We start from the raw sequence: 25,721 nt of genomic DNA on the forward strand, positions 1-25,721 counted from the left end.
ATATAATTTATATGTTTACAATATGAATTTAGTCCGTATATGTTTTGTTTTCTTAATTATGATAATTTAAAATATTTTTGTTTATTTTGATTTATATTTGAATTTAGTCTCTGTAAGTTCATGTTTTCTCAATTTTAGTTCTTTAAATTTTAATCCATATAAATATGATTTTTTCAAATTTTAGTTCTTTAAATATATATTATAATTTTCTTTCACTTTAGTTCATGTAACTTCGTACTAACAACTAAAAATTAGAAAGAAAAAATATAAAGTTATATTGACTAAACTTTGAAAAAAAATATTATAAAGATTGAAATTGAGAAAGGATAATCCTATAAGGATTAAAAATAATTTTAAAATATTGGAAGGATCAACATTAAAAAATTTTAAATTAATATTTAGCTTATATTTCATATATAATATTTGAAATATTAAAGTAAGCATAAATTATATATATATATATATATATATATATATATATATATATTAATCAATTTTATCAAGATATTTGTTAATTATCATATTATATATCATATATAAATAAATCTTAAATAAAAATTTTATTATAATATTGTTAAAAGAATTACTACTTTTTAAAGTATTTATTTTACTACTAATGCATTTTCTATAACTAATAAATATTGCATGATTATGTGAAGAAAAAAATACACTTACCTTTTCTCCGAAAAAAAAAATATAAAACACGTATAATATTAAGTAATATTCGTTTCAGTAATTTGAATTATAAAAATTTTAATCAACTTAATTTAAATTTTTATTTAAAAGAATTCAAAATAAAAGCAATATTAATATTATAAGAGGTAAAAGTAATAAATACATGAGATTTAAAACAAAACTAATTGTATAGAGTAAATATTTCACTTCATTTTTAATGTATTTTAAATTTTTTTCAAATACCAATATTTTATTATTTTTAAAACTAAAACAACAACTTATTACTGTATAATTTTTTTCTTATATTTATCTTTTTTAATATTATTTTGGAATTTAAAATAATATGATATTAAAATTATAATAATATATCTTTTTGTATATTTTTATCAGTATTATTTCTATTTAGCTTATTATTAATTTTAATTATAGTTTAAATTAAATTTATTTATAAAGATAAAAGTTATTTAAATTTATCAAATAAAAAATTTAAAATATTTATATTTAATAATATAATATGTTTAAAAAATTATATTAACTAATATTTTTTATACTTATATAAAATAAATGAAAAAAGAGTTGTTAGTGTCATATTTTTTTAGTTTCCCTCCTAAACCCTAAAAGTGAAATTACTTTTTCAAAGGTGAAAGGTGAAAGATGAGGTCGGTGAAAGGTGCCAGCCCTCTCTTCCTCCGCGTACAAATCGCCAATACGCACGGCGCCTGAATTCATCAGCGTGGGCCTTCCACTGCACGAGTAAAGCTAGAATTTTGACCTGTATTCCTGGGATTATACATTATAATGATACTAAGATTCAGTTACTTGATCTTCCTAGAATTATTGAAGGTGCTTCTGAAGGCAAGGGACGTGGGAGGCAGGTAAAACTAAAATTTCTCATATCTATAATTCTGCATTTTGCACTCTAACTGTTCGTAGAAATGCTTGATCGAGGTTCTTTTATTTTGTCTTTCATTATTCTTCAGCATGCGTGCTTTGTTATTTAGTTCGGGCAAATTGGATAAACTTACAAAATTACATTAAATTAGTTATATATTTAATTTTAAATAAAATAAAATTAATTAAACCAATTATTTAATTTCCTTTTGCTCTTTGGTTTTCAATCTAACAAACTTCGCTTCCTTCATAGTATTCTTCAACTTGCAGGAATCTTACGAGGACCAGTTATATTCCTTATAAAGGTTCATAATCTATTTACTTTGATTCTTTCTCATGATTTTTTAATCATGTGTCTGCACCTAATAGCAAGTGATGAGTAAATATCATAAATTGCATTATAATATTAGAAATTGAAGAAAAATTATAATATTATAATATTAGAAATTGAAGAAAAATATTCCAAATATGCAACTGGGTCGCTTCATTATAATCAGAGATTAACATATAGTTGTGCTGATTAGTGTTATATTTTTTAAGTCATATGTTTGATTGAATTGATATAGTGCATGTTTCATTATACATACATTTTCCGGGTGTCCCACATTGTCTGTCTCAATTCTCCGGGTGCGGTTTATATATCTTTTGGACAATTTCACTTAATGTTAATTGGTTTTAAGATTAAATCTAACATCAAAAGAACATTTGTGATGTTAATACTGCAATGCACGGTTCACTTGTTTTTCCAAAGTCACCTAGTATTCCAATAGTGGTATTAGAATAAAGATTGGTTCTTATCTCTTTGTAGGTGAATGGTGTTGCTCAGTTACACAGTGATATATTAAAGTCAGAATTATTTGCAAATTATGTTTCGATATGGCCAACAAAGTTCCAAAATAAAACCAATGGGATTACACCTCGAAGATGGATCCAATTTTGTAATCCTGAGCTAAGTGGGATAGACTGTTTCTTTGACAGGGGAGAGCATTGACCCAGATAGTCTGTTTGACATTCAAGTCAAGCGTATCCATGAATACAAGAGGCAGCTACTAAACATTCTTGGTGTGATTTATAGATACAAGAAGCTAAAGGTATGAGAAATAGACTGCTGTTTGATAGGGTAAATTTGTGAAATGCCAATCGTTCTAATTTACCTATATTTTCTTTTTATTGCTTTTAACCCATGTTCATAATGAGTCATGAAAATCTGTGTCCTTATCCTCGTACTCAAGCTGCAACTTCAACATTTTATTTTTTGTCACAGTAATATTTAGCAAAATACATGTCTCATATTAGTATTCATCTGCTTTCATCTAGGAGATACTAATATACTATCCCCACTGTATTTTGTAAAAGGCCCCGCATTATACAAAATTATGCTCTGTGCTTAAGATAGCCATTATAACTAAATTGTAATAGGAGTTGAGCCCTGAAGAACGTAAAAAAACTACTCCACGCACTGTGATGATTGGAGGCAAGACATTTGCAACATACACAAATGCTATAAGGATAGTCAGGCTGGTGAATGATGTCTGTGTTGTTGTCAACAATGATCCTGAGGTCAATAGCTAGTTGAAGGTAAATTAATTTTGTTTAACTTTCTAGATAAAGAGCCTTTGTAAGTAGAAAAAATTAGGGTACCAAGGGATACATATATTATCATGCATATTTGCTTATAATAATACAGGCTAATGGTTCCATACTTCCATCTCAGGCCCCAAAATTGATTGTGCATACCAATAGTAAAAGAAATATGTTTTTGGTTCTATTATTTTGCAGTGGGATAGATTTTCAGAGCTCCACTATTTTGACCAAGTGCTTGGGGCAGACTTATAATTTTACAATTGGTTGCAATAAATGTTTCATTATACATACATATTTCATTGATGCGGACAGAGATCATATTGATTAAAATTGTCGTTCTTGTTAGCATTATGGTAGTAGAGATTGTTGATCTTCTGATCTCAATTGCATATATCCTGTAGAAGTCCTTACTTCCTTTACAACTCTCATAAGTTAATTCATTTTTCTTTCTTCTCCTCTTCTCCCTTGTTCGTTGCTTTGGCCCCTTGGCTTATTTTATTCTGATCTTGAATTCTCCGATTGCCTACATCTTTTGTCAACGAACTACGTGTTCTTTGTACAGACTTCCCTCAAAACTCTTCTGCCTGTGCTAACAGTTCTAATGCTCTTACACTTCCCTGTTAGGAAAAGCTGGTGGCAAAGAAAAAAGTGACGATGAGATGCAAGGTGAAGAAGATGAAGAAGATAGTGACGATGAAGAAGATCAAGATGGAGAACATCAAGAGGATAGTGAAGACGAAGATCAAGAACTTGATTAGTCTCATAGTCTTATCTTATGGTGGTGTAGTATTCAGGTTGTGGTAGATCCATACGGAACTGAAAGCTGCCATTGGAAATTTTTCATATGAAGCATTCAGTGGTTGGGCTGTACAATTCACATTTGTTAAAATACATAAATTTAGAGTAATCAAATGATGTTGAGTGTGACTACTTTTTCTAGTTTTTAATAATTATGTAGTTGATTCAGATTTATTTAAAATATCAAATTAAGTGGCATATCTACAGGGATTCATGAGAGAATAATGTATATATATAGATAAATTAGGAAGGTATAAAGATATTAGCGAGGGATTAGCGTGGTATTCGCAAGGGAACTCAATCCATATGCTTTGATGGATTTGCGAGGATTTAGCGAGGGATTTGCGAAGGACATATTTGCGAGGGTTTAGCGAGAGATTTGCGAAAGACATATTTGCGAGGGATTAGCGAGAGTTTAGCGAAGGACATATTTGCGAGGGATTAGCGAGGGATTAGCGAAGGACATATTTGCGAGGGATTAGCGAGGAAATATTAAATGCAATTAGCGAGGGAATTTAGGTTCTACATTTGCGAGGCGGTAGTGAAGAATTAGCGGAACAATTTTGCGACGGACTCGCGAAGCTGGTTGCGAGGGAAAAGCGAAGGACTGTAGCGAGGGAATTGCGAGGGATATGCATCCGTCGCTAATTAGCGACTTGAATTTAGCGAGGGAATGATCCCTCGCAAATCCCTCGCTACTCCCTCGCTATTCTGTTTAGCGAGGGATTTGCGAGGGATCTTTCCCTCTCTAATTCGCAATTTTCTTGTAGTGAATGGCCTTCAGACTCTCATGCTCGACGTTAGGTTAAGTTTATTTGAAATATTTCCTAATACTAATTATTACCCAATTAAAAAGAATGATATTTAAGAAAGAAGACAAAAAAGGTTATATATGGTTATATTTATAGAAAAAAAGAAATTGTAAAAAGAAATATGATAAAGATGTAATCCGAAAATGTTTAGATGAATGCACCGATTGTAAATTGATTATGGTAATATTTGAAAAAGTATGAAAATTGAGAATATAAGTTGTGGAGAGAGAAAGAGAAATGAAATAAGGATGGAGAGTGAGGGCGGGGAGAAAAGGGAAAGCAATGGAGAGGGGAATAAAAGGAAGAAGAAAGTGTTTTCGGAGATGACAATGGCGACAGTATCGAAATTAAAACGGCACTGTTCTCATAGTGAACCGACGTTGTGCAAACTTCACGACAACACATCACCTGGCTATGCATGGCTGCTCCCCGCTTGGGTAGCAGAAGAACGGCACATGGAGTCCGGAAGGGTTTATAGGGTTTGTATATACATTAATTAATTCTTCTTCAATTAATTCTCCTACGTACTAATATATACATTCTTATGCAGTACTACTACGACCCCCAAGGTAATCAATACAAAAGCCAGAGCGAGGTTTTCGTTGCATGGGAGAATGCCGAGATGATTGTCATTGACGACTGAAACTCAATTCTATACCTCAACTTCTTTCTTCCTAGTATGTCTGCTGCTGTTGGACTTAATTTCCTCATTTTATGCTTTTAAATAAACCTGATTCATCATAAACTCAATCTTCTATTTAAATCTAAATTACTTTTTCAGATGCATCTCGTAACTCAATTCAGACAACAGATCATAACTAATAAATTAAAGCATGCATGCATGTAATGTCAAACTCTACTTTTCAAACCATAAAATGCTTCAGCTTTTTTTCCTCATTTTAACCATGCGCTCCCTCTTTATTAAGACATATCAAATTGTCAAAACCTATATACATTAATATATACATCAATTAACAATAGAATATATAGTTAACTTTTGTTAATTTCTTTTTTGTTTTTTTTTTGTGTAAAAGGTGGGGTCTTATAATATATATAATATCTCATTCAAATATTGACCCTCTTGTTTATATTATTATTAACCGTAAAAGCTAAATTTTAGGGCTAAACGACCATTTTAGAACACTTTTACAAACTATTTATCAAAATGGGGTTGTTTTGAAACATATTACACCTTTGGGACTGTTTTCTACGGTGTCGCTAGGGCCCATAGCGACACCTATGACACGTGGCAATTTTTTTTTTGGTCTAGGGTGGGCTGGAATGAGTCATATTAGTGTCGCTATAGGTTGGGCCAACAAAGTTGATGGACTAACAAAAATGATGTAGCCCATAGCGACACCCTCTAAGAAAAAAAAAGAAAAAAACGAAAATAATAGAAATGTAAAATAAAAATAATAAATTGAGTTATTTATTATATATTTATAAAAATAAATTAAGTTTTATAAAAATGTAATTTTAAAATAAATTTTTATGTAATTTTTAAGAGAGGCGCTATGGCCCATGACGACACTGTGTCGCTATGGACCATAGCGCCTTGCATTTTCAGTATTTATATATAATTTTTTTAATATAATATAATTAAATTTTAAAATAAATTGGGCCACAAAAACTTAACTAAACGTAATATATTTTTTTTCCTTTAAAAAACGTAACTAAAAAAAACTAAAAAAAATCAAAAAGTGGTGTCGCTCTGGGCAGCGACACCACTATATTTGTAGGTTTTTTTTTATAAATATTAACTAAATTAATTTTAAAAATAATTCTTTTATATAATCAATTAAATATTAATTTCTATTTATAAACTTATTTTTTCTATAATTTGTTTACTTTATATATATTTTCCTTTAAATATTTATATTACGAATTAAATATGTATTTAAATATTTAATAATTTCTTTATATGTTTATTAAAAAATATTAAACCAAAAATGCGTAATTAAGAAAAATGAAAAAAAAAAATAAAAGTAGGGTCGCTATGGACACTGCCACTTGTTTTGAATTTTATAAAAATGTAATTTTAAATTAAATTATATGTATTTTTTAAGAGAGGCGCTATGGGTCATAGCGACATGGTATCCAAGAGTAGAAGCCATTGTGTGCATTGGTTATCCACTAGGTGTAAAAGGATATAAATGGTATAGTGTAACAGCCCAATTTTCAATGGGCCGTAGGCCCAATTCGTTGCCCAGAACGGGCCGTTTCAAAAGTGAAACGGGCCGTTCTGGAATAAGTTAAAGGCCCAAAATTTGAGAATCAGAACGGGCCGTTCTGGAGGGAGAACGGGCCGTTCCGGTTTGGAGAACGGGCCGTTCCAGAGGGAGAACGGGCCGTTCTGGTTTGGAGAACGGGTCGTTCCGAAGGGAGAACGGGCCGTTCTGCTGGGATTGGGAACGGGCCGTTCTGGTTTTGGAACGGGTCGTTCCAGTTCTAAAATTTGCGTAGGTTTGAAGGGCCCAGAACGGGCCGTTCTGATTTTGGAACGGGCCGTAGTGGTAGGTGGGCGAAAAATCCTATAAATAGGCCTCAAATCCTCTCATTTCGATACACCTCTCATTCTCACTCTCTTTTCTCTTCTGTTCTCTCTTTTGTTCCTCTTCTTCTCCCTGAAGACCAAGGGGAACTCAGAGGATGAGGTTCTGCTCCAGTCTTAGTTCCGATCCTTATTTAAGGAAAAAGAGGAGGTTCTGCCCGAGTTCCTATGTATCCAGGTACGGGGGAAAAAGAGATTATTTATATGTGGAGTTACATGAGGAAATTGGGTAGAAGAAGAACCCTTAGGATTATGAGCAATTTTATAATTATTTCTGTTTGAAAAATTATTGGCATTATTTGATTCTGTATGAATTTAGGAGTACGAATATATGATTTATTTGTAAAAATAATGCTCTGGGAGAGAGAACGAAATTATAGAAAAGTGCATGTAGGCTAGGTTTTGGAAAAGTTGAATTATTTCTGTTTGAGGAATGAATTATACCATTAGATTCGGTATGTGTTGAGGATTATAAATATGCTAATAATTTGTAAGAATGATGATCTGGGAGAGAGAACGAAATTGTAGAAAAGTGCCTTTGAGATAGGTTTTAATTAAGGGTTTTACTGTTTATGCTGAATTATATTAAATTGATAATTCCATTGTTTATAATATTAATTTATGAATGTTTTTATTGTATTGATTGATAAGAATGAATGATCCTGGTGTGAATTACTTGAGGGGTGTGTAAACCCTTATTTTGTTGGGCTTATCTGTTGTGTATGTGAGGTGGAATTGTGTACGTGATGTGAATTTGAATTATGAGATGAGATGTTGTATGAATGTGATTATGATTGTGATTATGGTGCCTCACATCAGTGACTAGGGATGGCACGACCCCTGGGTAAGTGGTGCTACAGGGAGGGCGTGACCCTAGCATGGTGTGGGATGAGTAAGACAGTTAACACACACCACTTATGTCGATTATGGCAGCCCTGGCATAGGGTTAATTGCAAGAGACTGTATGGATTGTAATTTGATTGTGGTTCCTCACACGAAAGGATCAAGGATAATACGAACCCTGGTAGTTGATGTTTCAGGGACGAGCGTACTCCCGGATGATCAGGGATGATACGAACCCTGGGTAGGTGATGCTTCAGGGACGAGCGTACTCCTTAATGACTAGGGATGGCACGGCCCCTGGGTAAGTGATGCTACAGGGAGGGCGTGACCCTGGTTTGGTGTGGGAGGCAATTAACCCGTATCACTTGTGTCAGATGTGGCGAGGTCTTGGCATAGTGTTAAATGTAAAATTGGTGTGAATTATGGATGTGGAAATGATATTGTTAATTGTAAGATTGACATGAATTATGAATATGAAAATGATGTTGTAAATTGTATAATTGGTGTGGATTATGATGGATTGAGATATGTATGTGAAATGAGATATGTTAAATGTGAATTGAGATGTGAAGATGATGAATGATTGATATATATATATATATATATATATATATATATATATATATATATTATTAAATAATGAATTATGATGAGATTATATTGTGATGTGTTTGTATGTACTTTGCATATAGATATTTTCTTTTCTCACCGTATAAACTGTGGATATTTTAGGTGAAGAAGATCCGGCTACGAGTGGCATCTAGAATGCCAACAGTTAAATTATGGGAATGCTCTGATAATGTGACATCGGGGCAGAGGATTTCTAGGACAGAATATTTATATGGATTTGGTATTGTAATAAATGTGTTTAAAATTGTAAACTCTTAAATTTTACCTTTAAAGTTTTATTTTTCAGTCATTTTCTTATATTGAAGAAAGAACAGTTTCGAAGTTTTATGTGAACCCTTTTACGAACCCTTTGAAAGTTTATTCTTCTTAATTAAATTATATTATATATGTGTTGGGGTAGTAAGGGTGTCACATATAGTCTTGAAACTGGGAAGATTATAGTCTCTAGGAATGTTCTCTTCCATGAAGAAACCATCCTTTTTGTCCTTAATCACATGTCCACCAAATCTTAGTCATAATTTAAATTCTTTTATCCACATTGTTATTCCTAAGCCAGTAGTAGATCAACCTACTGAGAAGGAATTTTATGAGCAAAACTTAAATGCAAATCAAGATGCTTCTACACAACCTATTGGTGGAACTTAAAATGTCAACACTCAAAATCCAACTTCACATACACATGATACTACAAGAATATCATCAAGACAAACCAACCTTCCATCATATCTAAACGATTACCAAGTCTTAATTCCCAACCTAAAGCCCTCGCACTCCATACAAAACATCATTTCCTATGACAAATTTTCAACTCAGCACAGAGATTTTACTATGCAAATGAGCAGTGTCTATGAGCCAACCTACTACCATCAGGCAGTTAGATTCCCTGAATGGAGAGAAGTAATGGCAACATAATTAGAAGCTATGGATGTCAACAACACCTGGGATATAGTACCATTACCAAAAGAAAAAAAAAAGCTATAAGTTGTAAATGGATCTATAAGGAAAAATATAATGCTGAAGGCACTCTAACCAAAAGAAAAGCTAAACTTATTGAAAGAGGATTTACACAAGGAGCTAACACAGACTTCCTTGACACTTTCTCAACAGTGGCCACTATAACTACTATTAGAGTCCTTTTATCCCTAGTAGGCATTAAGAAATGATCTTTCATTCAGTTGGATATCCAAAATGCTTTCTTGAATGGATATTTAAGTGACAACGTTTATATGAAAATACTACAAGGTTAGAAAATAAATCAACAGGATCAAGGTAATCTTGTGTGCAAGCTGAATATAGGTCCCTATATGGTCTAAAGTAAGCCTCAAGGTAGTGGTTTAAGAGATTCTCTACATCCTTGAAATCTCATGGCTTTATTCAATGCATAAGTGATTAATCTTTTAATGGCAAGGTTTGGCTAATCTTTATGTTCTTAACGGTGATTTGTAAGTGCGCAACTATGACCAAGTTGGAACGTAAAATATGGGGATCACGCTCACCAATGGCCTTCAGACTCTCATGCTCGACGTTAGGTTAAGTTTATTTGAAATATTTCCTAATACTAATAATTACCCAATTAAAAAGAATGATATTTAAGAAAGAAGACAAAAAAGGTTATATGTGGTTATATTTATAGAAAAAAAGAAATTGAAAAAGAAATATGATAAAAATGTAATCCGAAAATTTTTAGATGAATGCACTGATTGTAAATTGATTATGGTAATATTTGAAAAAGTATGAAAATTGAGAATATAAGTTGTGGAGAGAGAAAGAAAAATGAAATAAGGATGGAGAGTGAGGGCGGGGAGAAAAGGGAAATCAATGGAGAGGGGAATAAGAGGAAGAAGAAAGTGTTTTCAGAGATGACAATGGCGACAGTATCGAAATTAAAACGGCACCGTTCTCACAGTGAACCGACGTTGTGCACACTTCACGACAACACATCACCTGGCTATGGATGGCTGCTCCCAGCTTGGGTAGCAGAAGAACGGCACATGGAGTCCGGAAGGGTTTATAGGGTTTGTATATACATTAATTTATTCTTCTTTAATTAATTCTCCTACGTACTAATATATACATTCTTATGCAGTACTACTACGACCCCCAAGGTAATCAATACAAAAGCCAGAGCGAGGTTTTCGCTGCATGGGAGAATGCCGGGATGATTGTTATTGACGACTGAAACTCAACTCTATACCTCAACTTCTTTCTTCCTAGTATGTCTGCTGCTGTTGGACTTAATTTCCTCATTTTATGCTTTTAAATAAAACTTATTCATCTTAAACTCAATCTTCTATTTAAATCTAAATTACTTTTTCAGCTACATCTCGTAACTCAATTCAGACAACAGATCATAACTAATAAATTAAATCATGCATGCATGTAATTTAAAACTCTACTTTTCATACCATAAAATGCTTCAACTTCTTTTCCTCATTTTAACCATGCGCTCCCTCTTTATTAAGACACATCAAATTGTCAAAATCTATATATATTAATATATACATCAATTAACAATAGAAGATATAGTTAACTTTTGTTAATTTTTTTTTTGTTTTTTTTTTTGTGTAAAAGGTGGGGTCTTATAATATATATAATATCTTATTCTAATACTGGCCCTCTTGTTTATATTATTATTAGCAGTAAAAGCTAAATTTTAGGGCTAAATGACCATTTTAGAGCACTTTTACAAACTATTTACCAAAATGGGGTTGTTTTGAAACATATTACACCTTTGGGGCTGTTTTTCTACGGTGTCGCTATGGCCCAGAGCGACACATAGCGACACCTATGACACGTGGCAATTTTTTTTGGTCTAGGGTGGGCTGGAATGAGCCACATCAGTGCCACTATAGGCTGGGCCAACACAGTTGATGGACTAACAAAAAATGATGTAGCCCATAGCGACACCCTCTAAGAAAAAAAAAGAAAAAAAATGAAAATAATAGAAATGTAAAATAAAAAAAATAAACTGAGTTATTTATTATATATTTATAAAAATAAAATTAAGTTTTATAAAAATGTAATTTTAAAATAAATTTTTATGTAATTTTTAAGAGAGGCGCTATAGCCCATAGCGACACTGTGTCGCTATGGACCATAGCGCCTTGCATTTTCAGTATTTATATATAATTTTTTTAATATAATATAATTAAATTTTAAAATAAACTGGGTCACAAAAATGTAATTAAACGTAATATATTTTTTTTCTTTTAAAAAACGTAACTAAAAAAAATTAAAAAAAAATCAAAAAGTGGTGTCGCTATGGGCAGCGACACCACTATGTTTGTAGGTTTTTTTTTATTTTTAAATATTAACTAAGTTAATTTTAAAAATAATTTCTTTTATATAATCAATTAAATATTAATTTCTATTTATAAAGTTATTTTTTCTATAATTGTTTACTTTATATATATATTTTCCTTTAAATATTTATATTACGAATTAAATATGTATTTAAATATTTAATAATTTCTTTATATGTTAATTAAAAAATATTAAACCAAAAATGCGTAATTAAGAAAAATGGAAAAAAAAAAATTAAAGGCAGTGTCGCTATGGACACTGCCACTTATTTTGAATTTTATAAAAATGTAATTTTAAATTAAATTATATGTATTTTTTAAGAAAGGCGCTATGGTCATAGCGACATGGTGTCCAAGAGTAGAAGCCATTGTGTTCATTGGTTATCCACTAGGTATAAAAGGATATAAATGGTATAGTCTTGAAACTGGGAAGATTATAGTCTCTAGGAATGTTCTCTTCCATGAAGAAACCATCCTTTTCGTCCTTAATCACATGTCCACCAAATCTCAGTCATAATTTAAATCCTTTTATCCACAATGTTATTCCTAAGCCAGTAGTAGATCAACCTACTGAGAAGGAATTTTATGAGCAAAACTTAAATGCAAATCAAGATGTTTCTACACAACCTATTAGTGGAACTTAAAATGTCAACACTCAAAATCCAACTTCACATACACATGATACTACAAGAATATCATCAAGACAAACCAACCTTCCATCATATCTAAACGATTACCAAGTCTTAATTCCCAACCTAAAGCCCTCGCACTCCATACAAAACTTCATTTCCTATGACATTTTCAACTCAGCACAGAGATTTTACTATGCAAATGAGCAGTGTCTATGAACCAACCTACTACCATCAGGCAGTTAGATTCCCTGAATGGAGAGAAGTAATGGCAACATAATTAGAAGCTATGGATGTCAACAACACCTGGGATATAGTACCATTACCAAAAGAAAAAAAAGCTATAAGTTGTGAATGGATCTATAAGGAAAAATATAATGCTGAAGGCACTCTAACCAAAAGAAAAGCTAAACTTATTGAAAGAGGATTTACACAAAGAGCTAACACAAACTTCCTTGACACTTTCTCAACAGTGGCCACTATAACTACTATTAGAGTCCTTTTATCCCTAGTAGGCATTAAGAAATGATCTTTCATTCAGTTGGATATCCAAAATGCATTCTTGAATGGATATTTAAGTGACAACGTTTATATGAAGATACTACAAGGTTAGAAAATAAATCAACAGGATCAAGGTAATCTTGTGTGCAAAATGAATATAGGTCCCTATATGGTCTAAAGTAAGCCTCAAGGTAGTGGTTTAAGAGATTCTCTACATCCTTGAAGTCTCATGGCTTTATTCAATGCATAAGTGATTAATCTTTTAATGGCAAAGTTTGGCTAATCTTTATGTTCTTAACGGTGATCTGTAAGTGCGCAACTATGACAAAGTTGAAACGTAAAATATGGGGATCACGCTCACCAATGGCCTTCAGACTCTCATGCTCGACGTTAGTTTAAGTTTATTTGAAATATTTCCTAATACTAATAATTACCCAATTAAAAAGAATGATATTTAAGAAAGAAGAAGAAAAAGGTTATATATGGTTATATTTATAGAAAAAAAAGAAATTGTAAAAAGAAATATGATAAAAATGTTATCCGAAAATGTTTAGATGAATGCACCGATTGTAAATTGATTATGGTAATATTTGAAAAAGTATGAAAATTGAGAATATAAGTTGTGGAGAGAGAAAGAGAAATGAAATAAGGATGGAGAGTGAGGGCGGGGAGAAAAGGGAAAGCAATGGAGAGGGGAATAAGAGGAAGAAGAAAGTGTTTTCGGAGATGACAATGGCGACAGTATCGAAATTAAAACGGCACCGTTCTCACAGTGAACCGACGTTGTGCACACTTCACGACAACACATCACCTGGCTATGGATGGCTGCTCCCCGCTTGGGTAGCAGAAGAACGGCACATGGAGTCCGGAATGGTTTATAGGGTTTGTATATACATTAGTTAATTCTTCTTCAATTAATTCTCCTACGTACTAATATATACATTCTTATGCAGTACTACTACAACCCCCAAGGTAATCAATACAAAAGCCAGAGCGAGGTTTTCGCTGCATGGGAGAATGTCGGGATGATTGTCATTGACGACTGAAACTCAATTCTATACCTCAACTTCTTTCTTCCTAGTATGTCTTCTACTGTTGGACTTAATTTCCTCATTTTATGCTTTTAAATAAAACTTATTCATCATAAACTCAATCTTCTATTTAAATCTAAATTACTTTTTCAGATGCATCTCGTAACTCAATTCAAACAACAGATCATAACTAATAAATTAAAGCATGCATGCATGTAATGTAAAACTCTACTTTTCATACCATAAAATGCTTCAACTTCTTTTCCTCATTTTAACCATGCGCTCCCTCTTTATTAAGACATATCAAATTGTCAAAACCTATATATATTAATATACATCAATTAACAATAGAATATATAGTTAACTTTTGTTAATTTTTTTTTGTTTTTTTTTTGTGTAAAAGGTGGGGTCTTATAATATATATAATATCTCATTCAAATACTGGCCCTCTTGTTTATATTATTATTAGCAGTAAAAGCTAAATTTTAGGGCTAAACGATTATTTAAGAGCACTTTTACAAACAATTTACCAAAATGGGGTTGTTTTGAAACATATTACACCTATGGGGCTGTTTTCAACGGTGTCGCTATGGCCCACAGCGACACCTACGACAAGTGGCAATTTTTTTTTGGTCTAGGGTGGGCTGGAATGAGCTACATCAGTGTCGCTATAGGCTAGGCCAACACAGTTGATGGACTAACAAAAATGATGTAGCCCATAGCGACACCCTCTAAGAAAAAAAAAGAAAAAAACGAAAATAATAGAAATGTAAAATAAAAATAATAAACTGAGTTATTTATTATATATTTATAAAAATAAATTAAGTTTTATAAAAATGTAATTTTAAAATAAATTTTTATGTAATTTTTAAGAGAGGCGCTATGGCCCATGGCGACACTGTGTCGCTATGGACCATAGCGCCTTGCATTTTCAGTATTTATATATAATTTTTTTAATATAATATAATTAAAATTTAAAATAAACTGGGCCACAAAAACTTAATTAAACGTAATATATTTTTTTCCTTTAAAAAACGTAACTAAAAAAATTAAAAAAAATCAAAAAGTGGTGTCGCTATGGGCAGCGACACCACTAGGTTTGTAGGTTTTCTTTTTAAATATTAACTAAATTAATTTTAAAAATAATTTCTTTTATATAATCTATTAAATATTAATTTCTATTTATAAACTTATTTTTTCTATAATTTGTTTACTTTATATATTTTTTTCCTTTAAATATTTATATTACGAATTAAATATGTATTTAAATATTTAATAATTTCTTTATATGTTTATTAAAAAATATTAAACCAAAAATGCGTAATCAAGAAAAATGAAAAAAAAAATTAAAAGCAGTGTCGCTATGGACACTGCCACTTCTTTTGAATTTTATAAAAATGTAATTTTAAATCAAATTATATATATTTTTTAAGAGATGCGCTATGGGTCATAGCGACATGGTATCCAAGAGTAGAAGCCATTGTGTGCATTGGTTATCCACTAGGTGTAAAAGGATATAAATGGTATAGTCTTGAAACTGGGAAGATTATAGTCTCTAGGAATGTTCTCTCCCATGAAGAAACCATCCTTTTTGTCCTTAATCACATGTCCACCAAATCTCAGTCATAATTTAAATCCTTTTATCCACACTGTTATTCCTAAGCCAGTAGTAGATCAACCTACTGAGAAGGAATTTTATGAGCAAAACTTAAATGCAAATCAAGATGCTTCTACACAACCTATTGGTGGAACTTAAAATGTCAACACTCAAAATCCAACTTCACATACACATGATACTACAAGAATATCATCAAGACAAACCAACCTTCCATCATATCTAAACGATTACCAAGTCTTAATTCCCAACCTAAAGCCCTCGCACTCCATACAAAACTTCATTTCCTATGACAAATTTTCAACTCAGCACAGAGATTTTACTATGCAAATGAGCAGTGTCTATGAGCCAACCTAATACCATCAGGCTGTTAGATTCCCTGAATGGAGAGAAGTAATGGCAACATAATTAGAAGCTATGGATGTCAACAACACCTGGGATATAGTACCATTACCAAAAGAAAAAAAAGCTATAAGTTGTAAATGGATCTATAAGGAAAAATATAATGCTGAAGGCACTCTAACCAAAAGAAAAGCTAAACTTATTGAAAGAGGATTTACACAAGGAGCTAACACAGACTTCCTTGACACTTTCTCAATAGTGGCCACTATAACTACTATTAGAGTCCTTTTATCCCTAGTAGGCATTAAGAAATGATCTTTCATTCAGTTGGATATCCAAAATGCTTTCTTGAATGGATATTTAAGTGTCAACGTTTATATGAAGATACTACAAGGTTAGAAAATAAATCAACAGGATCAAGGTAATCTTGTGTGCAAGCTGAATATAGGTCCCTATATGGTCTAAAGTAAGCCTCAAGGTAGTGGTTTAAGAGATTCTCTACATCCTTGAAATCTCATGGCTTTATTCAATGCATAAGTGATTAATCTTTTAATGGCAAGGTTTGGCTAATCTTTATGTTCTTAACGGTGATCTGTAAGTGCGCAACTATGACCAAGTTGGAACGTAAAATATGGGGATCACGTTCACAAATGGCCTTCAGACTCTCATGCTCGACGTTAGGTTAAGTTTATTTGAAATATTTCCTAATACTAATAATTACCTAATTAAAAAGAATGATATTTAAGAAAGAAGACAAAAAAGGTTATATGTGGTTATATTTATAGAAAAAAAGAAATTGAAAAAGAAATATGATAAAAATGTAATCCGAAAATTTTTAGATGAATGCATCGATTGTAAATTGATTATGGTAATATTTGAAAAAGTATGAAAATTGAGAATATAAGTTGTGGAGAGAGAAAGAGAAATGAAATAAGGATGGAGAGTGAGGGCAGGGAGAAAATGGAAAGCAATGGAGAGGGGAATAAGAGGAAGAAGAAAGTGTTTTCGGAGATGACAATGGCGACAGTATCGAAATTAAAACGGCACCGTTCTCACAGTGAACCGACGTTGTGCACACTTCACGACAACACATCACCTGGCTATGGATGGCTGCTCCCAGCTTGGGTAGCAGAAGAACGGCACATGGAGTCCGGAAGGGTTTATAGGGTTTGTATATACATTAATTTATTCTTCTTTAATTAATTCTCCTACGTACTAATATATACATTGTTATGCAGTACTACTACGACCCCCAAGGTAATCAATACAAAAGCCAGAGCGAGGTTTTCGCTGCATGGGAGAATGCCGGGATGATTGTTATTGACGACTGAAACTCAATTCTATACCTCAACTTCGTTCTTCCTAGTATGTCTGCTGCTATTGGACTTAATTTCCTCATTTTATGCTTTTAAATAAAACTTATTCATCTTAAACTCAATCTTCTATTTAAATCTAAATTACTTTTTCAGCTACATCTCGTAACTCAATTCAGACAACAGATCATAACTAATAAATTAAAGCATGCATGCATGTAATGTAAAACTCTACTTTTCATACCATAAAATGCTTCAACTTCTTTTCCTCATTTTAACCATGCGCTCCCTCTTTATTAAGACATATCAAATTGTCAAAATCTATATATATTAATATATACATCAATTAACAATAGAATATATAGTTAACTTTTGTTAATTTTTTTTTTGTTTTTTTTTTGTGTTAAAGGTGGGGTCTTATAATATATATAATATCTTATTCAAATACTGGCCCTTTTGTTTATATTATTATTAGCAGTAAAAGCTAAATTTTAGGGCTAAACGACCATTTTAGAGCACTTTTACAAACTATTTACCAAAATGGGGTTGTTTTGAAACATATTACACCTTTGGGGCTGTTTTTCTACGGTGTCGCTATGGCCCATAGCGACACCTATGACACGTGGACTGGAATGAGCCACATCAGTGTCACTATAGGCTGGGCCAACACAGTTGATGGACTAACAAAAAATAATGTAGCCCATAGCGACACCCTCTAAGAAAAAAAAAGAAAAAAAAAGAAAATTATAGAAATGTAAAATAAAAATAATAAACTGAGTTATTTATTATATATTTATAAAAATAAAATTAAGTTTTATAAAAATGTAATTTTAAAATAAATTTTTATGTAATTTTTAGGAGAGGCGCTATGGCCCATAGCGACACTGTGTCGCTATGGACCATAGCGCCTTGCATTTTCAGTATTCAATGCATAAGTGATTAATCTTTTAATGGCAAGGTTTGGCTAATCTTTATGTTCTTAACGGTGATTTGTAAGTGCGCAACTATGACCAAGTTGGAACGTAAAATATGGGGATCACGCTCACCAATGGCCTTCAGACTCTCATGCTCGACGTTAGGTTAAGTTTATTTGAAATATTTCCTAATACTAATAATTACCCAATTAAAAAGAATGATATTTAAGAAAGAAGACAAAAAAGGTTATATATGGTTATATTTATAGAAAAAAGAAATTGTACAAAGAAATATGATAAAAATGTAATCTGAAAATGTTTTGATGAATGCACCGATTGTAAATTGATTATGGTAATATTTGAAAAAGTATGAAAATTGAGAATATAAGTTGTGGAGAGAGAAAGAGAAATGAAATAAGGATGGAGAGTGAGGGCGGGGAGAAAAGGGAAAGCAATGGAGAGGGGAATAAGAGGAAGAAGAAAGTGTTTTTGGAGATGACAATGGCGACAGTATCGAAATTAAAACGGCACCGTTCTCATAGTGAACCGACGTGGCAATTTTTTTTTTTTGGTCTAGGGTGGGCTAGAATGAGCCACATTAGTGTCGCTATAGGCTGGGCCTACACAGTTGATGGAGTAACAAAAATGATGTAGCCCATAGCGACACCCTCTAAGAAAAAAAAAAGAAAAAAACAAAAATAATAGAAATGTAAAATAAAAATAATAAACTGAGTTATTTATTATATATTTATAAAAACAAAAAGTGGTGTCGCTATGGGCAGCGACACCACTATGTTTGTAGGTTTTTTTTTTAAATATTAACTAAATTAATTTTAAAAATAATTTGTTTTATATAATCAATTAAATATTAATTTCTATTTATAAACTTATTTTTTTCTATAATTTTTTTACTTGATATATTTTTTTTCCTTTAAATATTTATATTACGAATTAAATATGTATTTAAATATTTAATAATTTCTTTATATGTTAATTAAAAAATATTAAACCAAAAATACGTAATTAAGAAAAATGAAAAAAAAATTAAAAGCAGTGTCGCTATGGACACTGCCACTTCTTTTGATCTTTATAAAAATGTAATTTTAAATTAAATTATACGTATTTTTTAAGAGAGGCGCTATGGGTCATAGCGACATGGTGTCGCTATGGGCCAAAGCGCCACACATTTTGTTTTTTTTTTTTTGTAATAAAGATATTTTATTTTTAATTTTGCGTTTTTATATTTATAATCAAAAGTACAGAAACTAAATAATTAAAATAAAAATATATTATAATATGTTAAATTTTAAAAAAATTGGGGAAAAAATAAGTAAATAAAATAAAATCAAAAATTATTTTATAAATATGTTAATTTTTAAAAAAACTGGGCAAAATTATTTATTTTTTAAATATTAACATTTCATTTAAAAACTTAATTTTTATATTTTTAATTAAATAAGTACAGGAATAAACAAATTTAATTAAATTTATATTTTAAGTATTTTTTTTAATATAATTAAAAAGATATTTTCAGTAATTTGTTAACAAATTTAATTAAAATAATTAATTGTGTAGTTTAAAGAAAATTTATTATTTAAGTGTATTAATAATTTTTTTATATGTAAATTTAAAAAAAAACTGGGCAAAAAATAAGTGAAGGGAAAAAATGTAGAAAAACACAAAAAGAATGAATTACAAAATAAATTTTAAAAAAACTGGTAGAATAAATCTGGAGAAAAAAAATGACTCAATGATAAAAAAAACAAAATTTAAAAAAAAAAAAAAGTAAGATAAAAAAAATTGAAAAACTAAAAAAAAAAGGCTGATGTCGCTATGGGCCATAGCGATTTTTTGTCGCTATAGCCCATAGCGACTTTAAGTAAAAATATCAATATTTGTTATAAAAAATATTCTATAATATAATTTATTTTTATCATAAATTTTCAATAAAAATAATCACACTATTCTATAAAGTAAAATAAAATAAATTGTGATGATATAAACATTTACTTGTATCAACCAAGTTTATATTCACAGTATATCATATTATCAAGTGTTACTTTAATTATTATGGGTTAATTCATTTTATTATGACTAATATTTATAAAGAAAAAAATATATGATTGATCTAGCGGAATCTTCTCTTCCTGACAAGGGAAGTAAATGCAATACATAATAACAATAATTTAACAATAGACTAATAAACAACTCAAATTAAATAATAGATACAAATACTTTTTAATGAGAAAAATCTTCTTTAATTTAATAATAAAATTATTTGTCATTCAAATAAAAAAAAAATAATTTCACTGTAATTACTAAAGGTATAAAAAGGATTTCTAACAAGTACACAACCAAAATAATCTAAATAACTATGTTTCAGGATTAATCTTAACAATTAACAAGTTTTGGGTGAAACGATAAATATGAATGTGTATATATGAATGTTTTAAAATGTAAACATTTCTAACATAATAATATATACGTGACTTAGTTAAATTTTAATACATAATTTGGTTCTTGAATTTATTTTTTTTTAAATTACTTAGGTTTTTAAACTAAAAAAGTGTAAGTAAATTTTTTATCTATTATATTTTTATAATTTAGTTCCTAAAATTAAAATTTTGTTTATAATATGAGAGACTTGTCAAAATATTCTTCAACTCTATGAACTAAATTATAAAATAAATAAATAAATAAATTACAATTTTTTTAAGTTAGGAACTTAATTAAAAATTTTAAAATTTTAAAAACTAAATAATATATTAAATCTTTAATTAAAAATAACATATTTTATTATATTAAATTAATAACAATGTTGACTAATTTAAAAACTAATTTAAAGAAAATATGAACTATATGAAGCAAAAACATGCAAGGGGCATTTTGATAGGTGCAGAAAGTAATTTCTTTGCTTTTAGCCAACATATTTTCTAATTTTTTTTCTCTTTTTTGTTTAGGGTTAAAAAGAAATTGTATCCTGTTGGGCTGTGAGCTAACAGTTTTTGATATGTTCTCTCTTTCTTTTGGGCTCAAAATAAATTTTGCCCCCAATTAAATAGGCAATTGGCCGATATACTTTTCTGATATCTTTTTCTACCTTTTATAATTTTTCATCCAATTAAATAGGCAATAGGCCAATATACTTTTTTGATGTCTCTTTCTTCCTTGGGCTAGTGATATATTAAATTCTTTTTTATAAGTACGTCTTTAAAAAAAATAAGAAATTTTAAAATATTTTTTTTATGTTTTTTATTCTCTAAACTTTTTAATTTTACACTTTTAATATTTTAATTTTTTTTCTTCTTTTCCACATATTTCATTTTTTTCCCTTTTAATTTTAACATATATCATTTTGTCTTTTATTCACTATTCATTAAGTAATTTTAGTTTTTTTGATTTTCACATTACTCTATTTCTTCTCTTCTTCTATTTCAATTTTCACACACACTTGGACGATAGAATTGGAACTAATGCGCAATGACATCGTAAGTGCATGTAACTTACTCAACACTATCAAAGGTGCCGAAACATATGCGTGTTTTTTCTTTAAACATTTGCCCTTTCAAACTTTCAAAAATCTTAAACTTTACTACCATGGAAACTTCTACTTCAGACACTCAACCCGCCTTCCTAAACACCTCCTTATCTTTACCTAACCATGTCTCTAGAACCCTAGCACCAAAGATTGAAAACCTAGTTGAATTTTCATATGTCCCTGAAGATGCTCAGATCTCTGAGAGCACTGCCCCCATTTTAAGTCCATATAATATATTCAAACGCCAAAGATCTACTCTCAGATCTATCAGGTAGTTGGTCAGAACCACCCGTCCACATGAAAAAGAATATGTTCAATCTTCCAAGATGGAACAGTGTTCTTTGATGGCCACTTCTGAAGAACAATATGTTACTATTGAAATCCCAAAGGAACTCATCCGACACTGGAGGACCGATGGATACACCCATCTTCACTATGGGGCCATTAGGTTGATGCTCACACTCCATGGGAGACGAGGACTTCCTGTCTCCTCAAGGATCTCCCTGTTAGATACTAGCTATCTCCACTATGAAAATGCTGTGATTGGTACGGTCTTAACTACACTTCACGCCGGAAGTGTCGTCCTAACATTGTTTCCCAATTATAATGTTAGTTTAAGAGACCCCACAGTACCAGAGAGACTAAAGGTCCAAGTCCAGATAACTGGAGCTGCCCAGACCGCTGATGCTGTTTGTGCTACTCTCCACTACCAAATCATATATAGGCTACAGACCCATGCGGTTAATTTGGCCTTACCCAGCAGTAATGATAGTGCCTTGTTTGTTCTTGCAAACCAGGCAGAAGAAAGTCCATCGATCGTCCAAGTTCCCAGGAACATTTCCAAGGAACAGCTGAAGGAGCTCATCCCATTACAATGGGTGACAAATTATGAGAATCTCCACAAGCATCATGGCAAGCCAATCCAAACAGATCAAGAAACTTTCAGAAGATCCGTCGATGGAACGGTCAGAACAATCTTTCAACAACCTGAAACAGCCTCAGGTCCAATTTTTCAAACAATGATGTTAGAACCTTTCGTCAAAGAAAAAAGAATTTCTATCTTTGCAGTACATGCAGATGAGAGAGAGATCTATACCGACAGGATCAATGGTCATTTTACCTGGGATGTTGCCCCAGAAATGTGCGATCCTGAGTGCGATTGCTGGATGCACTCAGGAGACACCAGTGATGAAGAAGATAGTGAATCAGACAGTGACTACAGTGACGATGAGGAGTGGAATACACCTTGTAAACCACCACCTCGACCTAACAGGAGGCCAGATTCACAAAACAAGTCTTCCTTCAACAGACAACCCAACCAACGGAGCAAGTCTTCTTACAGAATGACCTCATCAAGATGTTCAGATGAGGTGAAAAGATTTTCTCCCTCTATACCTAAACCAGTACCATGCTTCATGTTTTCTGAAGCAAACAAAGATGTAGAATTTCCTCCTTTTGAAAGAAAAATAAATCCCAGTACGAGGTATTCTACCAAACCTACCATCATTCCTTCAGAGATTGGTACTGACGGAAAGCCAAAGGTGCTAAGTCAGGCAGAAGAAGTTCTTAATTGGCAAACAGAAAATGCTCAAGCATAGAACTCCCTGCTAAAGAAGATTGATGACAAGGTTACAAAAATGTCAAGTAGTATGCAAAAATCAGAAGATAAGCTGGATTATCTCTCCTCCAGGATGAAGTCATACTACCAAAAGTTAACTGCTGACATTTCCAGACTGGAGAATGAAATAAAGAATATCCCATTTGGTGCAGCACTAAACGAGAAGGATCGAGAAATCAGGAGTTTAAAAGCTCAACTCTTCCAATTGGAAGAACAAATAGAACAAAAGAAAAAGGCTTTACAGCCTCAGCCAGTTGCTGCAGATCCTTACGCATTTTTGCATCCCCCTGCACCTGTGTCTCATTCTCTGTTCAAAACATCACCAGTCTCATGGTCTAAACCTGAAAGACCACATTACAACATTCCTACTGCCTCTGCAAATTGGCAATGGAGAAAGTCACAATCCAGTTCACAAAAAATCTCTAAATCAATAGAAGATGATTCCAAATCTCCTTCCCCGGTTTCATCACCCAAAAGGCATGATACGGGAAAGGGTCATTACTTTCAAGACTCACAAGACCCTTACTCCCAGATGATGATCAAAGAGAATGAACAACTTGCGACTCCAGAATCCTCTGTAAACACTGGATCAGAGGATGATCTTCTCACAAACCTATCTGATAAAGATTCCATTACTATAGCTTCCTCAGAGGCACAATTAGCAGATCTCTCTGTTTTGATGGTATCCACCGGACCAGATCCTATTTATGAATCCCCTGATGAAAGCCCAATACAAAGTCCTAGAAATAGGACCACTAAACCAACTAGGGGACCTTGGTTCACTCTTGATGATGTTGACCCAAGTCAATGGAGATCTCGGCTAATTGAATTTGGAGCCTGGCTAGACACTAGATTCATGAAAGGAGATACTGAATCCTACAAAATCATTGAAGAATTTGGATGTAGGATGACTGGTATCCTAAAAGAATGGTATGCTAATTTAGGTCCAGTCGGTCAAAACACATTTCATGAATTGGGAAATGCGGCGGCTGTCCTAGGTGCACTCCACGAAGAATTTATAGGAGATGGAGCTCTCACAGACAGGAAAATCAGACAAGAATTCTTTGAGATGAAGTGTTGTTCACTTAAACTAAAGGATCTTGATAAGCATTATTTAAGGATGCTTAAAAGATTCTATCTTCTTAATGGTCTGAATGATCCGAGCTTGAAAAGTACCTATGTAAGCTCACTTCCCACAGAGATCCAGCCAGAACTTGCAAGAATGGCTGCTGCTATGAATAAAGATTTCACAGGACTGACAATGGGTAGAATTCATCAGATGACCCAAGAGGCTATAGACAAGCTTTGCCGACAACATGAATACTTCTCCAATATGTTGAAAGATAAAGGAAAGTATGCCAAAGCTTGCAGAAAAACTTTCTTGGAAATCAAGTGCAAAGATAAGGATCGATGCTACTGTTCAAAGAAAAAATTCAAAGGCAAGAAGTTCCCATCTCATTTCAAGAAAAAAAAGTATAAAAAACCTTATAGGTTTTTTAAGAAAAGAGAAATTCGTGGGAAAAATCCAGGACAAAGATGTTACATCTGTGGCAAAAGAGGACATTTTGCTAAGACATGTCCAAATAAAGCTCAAAAGGCCATAAAGATGATTACATCCTTACAACTGAACGATAGGGATGAAGTAGAATCCCTTTACTCCGAACAAAGTTCTGCAGATGAAGATACTGTATTTGCTCTACAAGATTCTTTCTCAGACTCCTCTAGTAGTGATGCAGATGACTCTAGCCAAGAGGAAGATACTGTCCCAATCTTCGCTGTTGATCAATGCGATAGTGTGACAACTGTCGTTCCTCCACACCCTAATGTGGAAATTGAAATCCTACCATCCAAGTATGAGAAACCTATAAAGGCTATAGGTTTTCTTGATACAGGTGCCTCTAGGACTATGATGAACCCAGAAATCTTGCCACCACATTTCTGGAAAAAGGAAGATACCTTCTTCATAGCAGCTGACGGAAAGATCTTCAAATCAGAAGTCATTTCGCGAGCACCAGTAGGCATCCGCCTTTTCAGAGAATGCATAATTTGGTCCAAAGTTGTTGGAACTAAATTACCTAACAAAGATATCTTAATAGGAATGGATGTTTTCACCCAAGCACACATACTACTCATC

At 31.9% G+C, this 25,721-nt stretch overlaps 1 long non-coding RNA gene across 3 annotated transcripts; it reads left to right on the plus strand.

Moving 5' to 3' along the window:
* Positions 1 to 1,108: 1,108 nt before the first annotated feature.
* Positions 1,109 to 11,400, plus strand: LOC145955518 (uncharacterized). Of its 3 annotated transcripts, XR_014432158.1 has the most exons (8): positions 1,109 to 1,550; positions 1,820 to 1,871; positions 2,375 to 2,657; positions 2,986 to 3,144; positions 3,775 to 5,239; positions 5,311 to 5,437; positions 8,887 to 10,799; positions 10,871 to 11,400. It is a non-coding gene; the product is annotated as an uncharacterized LOC145955518 (long non-coding RNA). The 3 variants fall into 3 exon arrangements; XR_014432156.1 differs by having other exon boundaries at positions 1,109 to 1,871; XR_014432157.1 differs by lacking the exon at positions 1,820 to 1,871.
* Positions 11,401 to 25,721: the final 14,321 nt, after the last annotated feature.

This window comes from Cajanus cajan, chromosome 3, assembly GCF_000230855.2.
Source record: "Cajanus cajan strain Asha chromosome 3, NIPB_CcT2T_4, whole genome shotgun sequence".
Classification (NCBI taxonomy): domain Eukaryota; kingdom Viridiplantae; phylum Streptophyta; class Magnoliopsida; order Fabales; family Fabaceae; genus Cajanus; species Cajanus cajan.